General features: G+C 32.1%; 1 pseudogene; it reads right to left on the bottom strand.

Annotated features, from left to right (window-relative positions):
- Nucleotides 1-3,448: 3,448 nt before the first annotated feature.
- On the bottom strand, nucleotides 3,449-5,532 carry LOC114384328 (annotated as a pseudogene).
- Nucleotides 5,533-8,978: the final 3,446 nt, after the last annotated feature.

Below are 8,978 nucleotides of genomic sequence, written 5' to 3' on the forward strand. Positions count from 1 at the left end.
TCAATTGACTCTTCAAAACCCTACCACCATATATACTTAAATTTACACGAACTCTTGTCTATAAACTTAGACATAATAAACATATTTAATCACACATGAATACACACACAACACAAATTGTTAAGTTGATATGACAATTTATCATCGTTTTTATTTTTGTTATACTTTGTAAAATGTAAATACATGTTATTGTCTTTCCAACCGCTCTTATGGAATCTCTCTTTGTTGCAATTTTTTTATATATAAAATAAGGAAATGCTCAAGACCCCAAAGCAGAGACAAAATTTCGATATTTATGCATTGTCCAATCAGTTTTCCATGCCTATTTCTTTAATGTTTGAAGATGATTGGAAAAAAAAAACTCAGGTTTTCATGTTTCAATAATTGACTGTCATCCTTTGTTAACGATTTAGAGCTCTATTAGCCTGATTTCTGAGTTGCATCAAGATAATCATGGAGGCCTTACTCTCTGTTTGAGTAAAATAGTTGATTATTTTGTAATGTTGGGACCAGGTTAACCACTGAAAATTGAACAATTGATTATGTAATAGGCTGTTAGGCCCAAAAACGTCCTGCACCTAAATAAAAGGATTTTATTGGATGGACTTAGATATTTACATTACATATATTACAGTATTTTTATTTTAATTCTTTCAAAATAATAGGATGCTGACAGGTAGATGATTATTATTTACTATTTCACTTATTGGAAGCAGTTAGATTATTTATGTATATTCCTCTTATGAGATCGTACGAGAAAAAAGAATGATCTTAGTAGTATTTTTTTTATCTTCTCTTTAACTTTTCTAATGATAGCCTCATAGTATCACCGTAGCTTTATTTTAGATTCCTAACATACAAATGGATAACTGATTATCAATATCACTAAAAATTAGAAATGCAGAATTACAACAATACATTTAGAACTCATGTTAATCGATTACCACTTTCTTAAAATTGTGTTGATCAATTTTCATCTATTAATCAGCAACCACGCCTCTGGAACTAAAGCTAATCAACTACCAGATCCTATTACCCATTCAATGTATTTAATCGCTGCTTCTTCTGTTGCTGTAAAGTTTATGTTTGGTAGTTAAGTTTTGAAAGGGAAAAGAGAGGAAGGCAAATTTATGTTTCAGTAATTAACCAAATTTTGTATGGGTGGCTAAGTAGTTGGGGCATGGAAGTTAGATTTAAGCCCTTTATCAAACTTAGTTAAGACAAGCTCAATATTAATTTCTAAAGGTTCCACTTTTGGGGTTGATTAAACTCCTTAACACCCCCACCAAGTGTTCTTCAAAGAAGGTACTATAATATGCCAAGGTAATGATGTCATCTTAAGATGTAAATCCATTGCACAAATTAGAAATTAGAGCCAACAAGGATCTGACAAACCTCAAATTATAGCTTGTGGACAAGTATCTATTAAGGCAATGTGCTACATTTACATTAGGCAAGCACCAAGCACATATAAGCTCTAATTTTCTAAAATTAAAGACTATACACCCTCATTTGCCAGAGATGCTGGAACTGTTCGATTTTGAAGAAATCAAAGAGTTGCAGGGTTCAATTATGCAATAGATGTGAGCACAAGCCATGCAGTTCTAGTGCACAAAACACATCAATGATCCCAAGATAGTCTAAGAAACTTCAATTTTTTGTAAAAACAAAAATTTGACTGCCACTTTTTCCTCCATAATCGCCATGGCAAAAGCAGCCCACCGTAGACTGTAATGCAAAGCAAGCAAGGTTTTAAATTACGGTTCCAGTCAAGATCGTGAATTTGTTGCAACTCTTGATATTACAAGAAATTACAAATAAATCTGGCCAATGCATGTTGTAGTCATGGAGACCCCAAAAACACTCGAGATTGCTGCTAAAATTGTGGTTGCAAAATATATAAACTGGGATTGAAACTCTAATATTATAGAAATTGAGATTCAATATTGCATAATTGTATATTCAAAGAATTTTCCTACATTTCCCCCCTTCCACCTGTCATGTGGGAAAAGTGGTTATGTTCTCTGCCCTTCCCTTTATTTTCCAGAATTGCTATATGGTACCACAATTTTTGTACCAATTGTATGCCACTGGTTAAATAATAAATTAAGAGATAAAAAGAAAAGTAAGAATTTGACACTAATCATGCCAGTGTTAGAATACAATTTTGTTCAAAAGAAAAAATTCATAATATGTAGTAATTTTCTTTTCACTCTTATCCCCTCCCCCCCCCCCCCCCCCCCCCTTTTTTTTTGTTTTTTTAATAATCTGATGGACAACCCACTAACAGATTAAGATAGTCTGATACAACCTCCATTATCAATTGATAAATTTCCTTATTGGAACAATAAAGAATTTTAGTTTTCATGAGGAACTAAATTTTTCAACCTATAATTCCCAAAAAATAAAAAATCTTCTTTAGTACCAAACACTCCCTAAAGGAACCAGGCTTCAATGAGAAATTAAAAAATAAGAAGGCTAATAACATGACGCATAACAAGTTTTTCTTTTTCTCTGGTTATTCTTCATCGTCTTCAAACGTTGGTCATCTCTTTTTCTCACTGCAGCTGTTCTTGTTCTTAATGTGTTCAATGTTTTTCGTGCTCTGACTATTCAAATTTTTCTACTAACGGACTGGTTCAGGTCCCATTATTGGACCAGGGCCCAAGATTTATCATTCAATTACTATTGTTTTTCCTTGTTTACACTCTTCTTTTATCTTATCTTCATTTTCAGTGTTTCGAATCCTGGTTAGCGGCATGTAGCAACCGGCCACAAAAATGCTATAGCATTATTTTGAAATTTTTATGTAATCAATATAATGTATTCTATATACATATAAATTCTAAAAATGATAAAAATTACTCAAAATTAATTGACATTCATAATTAACAATAAAAAGCCATAGGTGTTTTAAACAAAACATTCAAGTAAATACCAACAAAAGTCAAATACAAGTTTCCTGGATAGGAATCATCAATCATCATCTTCTAACTCCAAGTCTTCTTTATCATTTTCTCTAATATTTCAGCTGTAGATTTCATTTTTGGAAATTGAAATCACAAAATAGTGTCTCTATTCAGTTCATTATTTCGTTGGCTACAATAAACTACTCTGCTATGGCAGCCCCTATAGCAAGCCGGGGTCACTCCACACTGGCATGTCACTATAGCATGCTATTTAAAACCATGTGTCCTTTCATGTTGTATTCTTCTTCTTAGTCTTAATAGATCTCTTTTACCAAAAAATAACAATAAATAACACGAATATCAAAATTATACGACTGCTAGATAATGATTGGGAAAGAACATACAACATATAATATTCAAAATTTAATATTCCAAAATAAAATATTAAAGCAATTTCAGCCATCCAGTATATAAATATATGCAACAGATTTTTCAATAAAAAAACAAAGCCTAATAATCAGTAAAACTTTGTGCATCATCCATTAGATTTTTCAATTTCTCAAATATGAACAACACTAGGGGGTTTCATTCTTTCCTAAGTTTCCCCATAAAAGTGTATACTTTCAACTACAAAAACACAACTCACCAAAGACATGCCATCTGATGTCTTTGTAAAAAAAAAAAAAAAACACATGCCAGACGAAAACCTAGTAAAAGCCAACACCTATTTCCTTTCGCTTTAGTTCTATAGCAATACGTTCATTTTCAAGCTTCTCTTTCATTCTCCAGCTTCAATTGTTCCATTTCCCGGTCTTTTTTCTAACTAAACTCTTGCCACTTGAATCTTTGTTTCTCTAGCTTCAACATCTCGGCCAAAATTTTGTAGCTTTTGCTCTTCTAACTGAAGTGAACCAGATTCATCCCATTGCTTTTGTAACCAAGCTCTCATTTTTTTCATGTAAAGCTTGATTCCCATCAGATTGGACCATATGAGGATGTGAACTTTTGTTATACTCTTTATTGTTTAAAGCACTCCCAAAAGTAGCAGCATCTTCTTGCCCTTGCCCTAGTTTTAAACTCTTAAAAGGTTGTCCTGTTGCCCTATAACCTTTACTATTTGCAGGGGAAGTATAATTCTCTTCAGAGTCATCATGATCGTCAATTTCCACATCTAGAACATCTTTGTCATGATCACCGTGATGGGACTTTCTGATACCATCATTGTCGTGATCATCTCTATTTCAGAGAGCCAACTGCAGTGATAGTTGCAATGCTGGATCATGGGGTAAATGCAATCTACTACCATTATGTTAAGAACACATCTCTTTATAAAACAAATGTCTGGAGCTCAATATTTTTTGAACATCGTACTTTTCTTTCTCAGAAAGATAATCGATCAAATCCAATAGAGAAGGATTTTGAACAACTTGACAGGAAGTTCCTCTCCCAAGCATATCATTAAGCTTTTTGTACCTTTTATTTAGGTCATTGAATTTATCCTCACATTGTTAAGGTGAAACATGATAACCTCTTTCAGCCATGACCTTGGAAACATATTTCCACTTCCCCTTCCCATTCTTCTGTAGGACTGTAAATTTTCCTCTTCCACAACCGTTGTCAAAAGTTGCATCCTCACCTATGTAAGACACAACCGTTATTAGAAGCTTCACCATCTTATCAGTCCACTTCACTCGCTGCCAAGACAACCCTTTTTTCCCTTTACCCACTTCATAATGACCATCAATACCTTCCTCCACAAAACTTTCATCACTTGGTGAGTTCTTGTTTCTATCCCCTGACTAAACTCGATCATTGACAAAGTTTGATGCTCACAATTCTGAAAGGTTCCCATTGTATGAGGAAAACCATCATGAACTGAAGACCCTTGGCAAGGATGAGCCTGGTGTTGGTTCATGGAATGAGGATGTTTCCCTTGTCGATGAATCCGCATTGATCTACACAAATCAAAACCACCAAAAGAACCCCCTGCCTTGAAGCATACCTCCTTGTGACCAATTCCCTTCCATTGCTTCTCACAGTCAATAAAAACATATCAAACCAATGAACCCATTTCACATCCAATTCTACTTTACACACATTTTCAAGTGCTTTTCACAAAACACACATCAAAATCACACAAACCCCATGTATATTCAATCTTCCAACTCCTTTTTCAAACCCACCTATGAGTCTTTCTAGATTTTCAAGTAAAAATAGCACCTAAATCAAACTAGACCAGGATAACCATTCTCGAAAACATCATTTCATACACCAACATTCCCAATCCACAAAAAAAAAAAAAAAACTCACAACACAATACAACAAAGGCATCCACCAAAGTGCTAAAATCCTCGAGCAACAAAAAAAAATGCTCAACAAACATTCACAAAAAAGGACAAAAACCTTTTAGAGGCTCACCAGTGAGGAAGCTCAACAACTTTAACTCTCTTATCAAAATCTACAAAAAATTAGACACCTCCAGAAGCAAATATTGGACCTTTTTCTTGAACCAAGTCAGGAATACTGGAACAAAGACCAACAACTGAAAATAAAACATCGTCAGTAACTGAGGAGTGAAGAAGTGCCGCAAGAAAACAAGGGGGAAAAAAAAGAAAAAAAAAGCGAAAGCACTAAAGACAAGTGTTGGTTTGTGATGTGAGCACATTCCTATGTAACCACGCTATATATAAGATACTAAGGACAACAACGAAAAAAACTTAATGGTTCAATGTATGAAGAAAGTGGTCTGGACTAATGCAAGTATTTCATTGTTTCTTGCACAATAAATAAAGGAGCATTTATTTAATAATAAAAATTGAATTCGACATTAAAATTAAATCCTTTCTTAAATTTAATAATAAAGATTTAATCTTTCCTTAATGTTATTGAAGTCGAATCTTAATTTTTTTATGCAGCAATTCAATTCTTAAGTGCTCTTGTGATTCTTTGTTGTATTTGAATAAACTTATTTTGTTTAAAAGTTATCTCAAATTCTGAGTCCAACTTAATTTATTTTGTGGACAGGGTTTATCAAACAAAATATGTGGATTATTATAAATTCTCACACATTATCTTTAATTTTTACATATAAAAAAAATTAAATCCACTCAAATCAAATGATTAAGCACATATTTAATTTATATTTTTGACTTGGTATTACTATCTTTTTTTTTCTGTCTAAGTATATATTTTTCAAAAGGTTAAAATAATATTAACTATTATTTTTCAATTATAATATACTACTACTATTAAGTCATTAACTAAAATTGATATTAGAATATTTTAATAATTTAACATACATATTTAAAAGATATTTTTCTGGACTTTTGGTCAATTAAAATAAAAATATATAGCTCATATTGAACTTTTTTAATTTTGTGAGAAGAATTAACTATTAAATTTATAAAATAATTTTTTTTAATTTATAGAATAATTGAATTATTTTCTAGCATATTTAAACATAAGTATAATTTTTATTAATTTTAATTTTAAAAATAAATTCATTATAATTACAATAATGGAAGTAGTTAATAATATTATGTAAATTATTCATGTACTCAGAAAAAATTATAATATTTAGTATTTTATGTAGTATTTTGAATTTTTACATTCATAAAAAAATTTTACACTAGTTTTATTTGTTTTTATAATAGTTGAATTGTACCATATGGCATTCACATATTTGTATAAAGATTTTTTTTTTACCGGATTATGCATGAGATAAATAGAGAATTTAAATGTTTTATTTGATTTTTATTTAATTATAAAAAAGGCATAAACATTTGTTAAACAATATGAGAATTTTTACTTAATTTTTTTTACCATGATTAAATGTTTAGATGAGCAACCATATCATGAAACTTGACACCACACTTTAACTCAAAATCTTAAAGCTTAGGTTTATAGGTCTTCTCCTCACTTATATGATATTCAACTTTTTCACTTCTATTCGATATGAAATTTCACTTCACTTTAGACTCACTTGGGCTTTCTCTCCCACCCTCTCCTTTGGCTAAAGCAATAACTCTTAGCTCCTTCAGAGATTCTCTTTATGGTTTTGTGTCATGGTGGATTTGAAAGTAGCGCAACAATTTATTTTTGGCAAAATTGCATTTTTGGTCCCCCAGTTTATCTCCAGTTTTGGATTTGGTCTCCCAGTAATTTAATTCATGAATTGAGTCTTCCTATTTTGTAAAATATGCAATATTGGTCCCTCGGATCACAATTGGACGTTGACCGTTAGCAATTGATGTTGACTGTCATGTGTCACGTTCTTATTGGATGATGACTGTCACGTGTCATGTTTTGATTGGCTGTCAACTCCATGATAGATGAAATACATTGTTATTTTCATTGACCAATCAGAATATGACACGTGACAGTCATCATCTAATAAGAACGTGACATGTGACAATCAACATCACTTACTACCTGTCAACGTCCAATTGTGGTCTAGGGGACCAACATTGCACGATTTTACAAAATAGCAGGACCAAATTCATAAATTAAATTATTGGGGGATCAAATCCGAAACTAAAGATAAACTGAGGGACTAAAAATGCAATTTTGTCTTTATTTTTTGTGTGGACAAGTAGGTTATTCAACGAGTACTCATTTGTTGGGTTTATGCTTTGTATGATATATTGTTTCAGCTATACAAGAGTAGACATGACAATGGGACACGAGGTGGGGACAGGTATTGTCTCCTCAATCCCCGACCCTAACTCCCCAACATGTCCCCATACCCGTACCCGATATCTGACGAGTTAAAATTTATTATCTCATTCCCGTACCCATTGGATATCAGGTATCCCCGATCCTGTCCTGTATCCGATTCAAATTAGAAAAATATTTTTTTTTTGTAAAGGAAATATTAAAAATTTGATTTTAGAAAAAATAAATTGATTGTTAAACATTTATTTTTAACTACTTATATGTCAATAAATTTATTATAGCGCATGTGTCTCAAAAATCGTTAAGAAAAAAAATATTAAATTATGTAAAAATTATAAAATAAAATTAACAAGTAATAAAAATTCTAGGCCTTTTGATTAAATCATGCAAAAATTCTAAAAATTTTAAGTGACGGGACGGGTCTGGGTTAGGAATCGGGGCAGATGTAGTAATTTCATACCTGTACCTGTATCTGACTTTTGGTTATTGGGAAAAACCTGAACCCAAACCCATATCCGGTCAACATAGATATTACCCGTCAAAGTCAGGATAGATTCGTACGGTACCCATGGGTACGGGTTTTTTTTTTGCCATGTCTATACAAGAGTCCGGTAAGTTGGGAGATGCTTCGCTCTACTTACCCAAATGGACTCGCCCTCTTCCTGGTAGCTATATTCCCTCAACCTTGGCAATAAGGACTGATGGTTTGGCTTCGTGGCCACAATGTTGATTGGATTGCAGGGTTCTCTTCATCATATGGATATGGTGATGCCCTTATATGAAATCATAACGCTCCTTCATGGCCTCTTTTTTGCTTGGGATTGTGGATTCCACAATGTCTATTGCGAGATTGATAATACAAAGTTGTTGAGGTAGTGTGTTTTGGTATCTGTCCTTCGCATCATTAGTATGTCCACCTCTTGCTGCAAAATTTCCAATTTTTAGTAGAGAGTGATCTATTTCCTTTATTCATACTATTGCAAAAAAGATATTTCATACTTAAATTGGGAAGTTATATATATATAGATAGATAGTTAGATGTAACTTTTTTGAAAAAAATAATTATTGTCGGAAGTTAAAATAAAATATTATAATAATTTATAATAGTTTAACTAAAAATATGAAAAAAATGACATCAGGTAAGATTATTCCTTTTATAATCATTATAAATTAAGTGAGACCAACAAAGTTACTCATTTTATGACAAATGTCGAGGTTAATCAATTTCAACCTTTTTGTACATGAACTTTGTCCTTCCTACTCTTGACACTCTCTTGCTTAACGAATGTCAATGTCAGTTTTCCCCCCCCCCCCCTTTTTTACTGATATTAGTAAGAAGTTGTCATAATTAAAAACAGTGATAAATTTTTGTGAAAAATCATGAATGTACTTATG

Source organism: Glycine soja, chromosome 2 (genome assembly GCF_004193775.1).
Source record: "Glycine soja cultivar W05 chromosome 2, ASM419377v2, whole genome shotgun sequence".
NCBI classification, from domain to species: Eukaryota; Viridiplantae; Streptophyta; class Magnoliopsida; order Fabales; family Fabaceae; genus Glycine; species Glycine soja.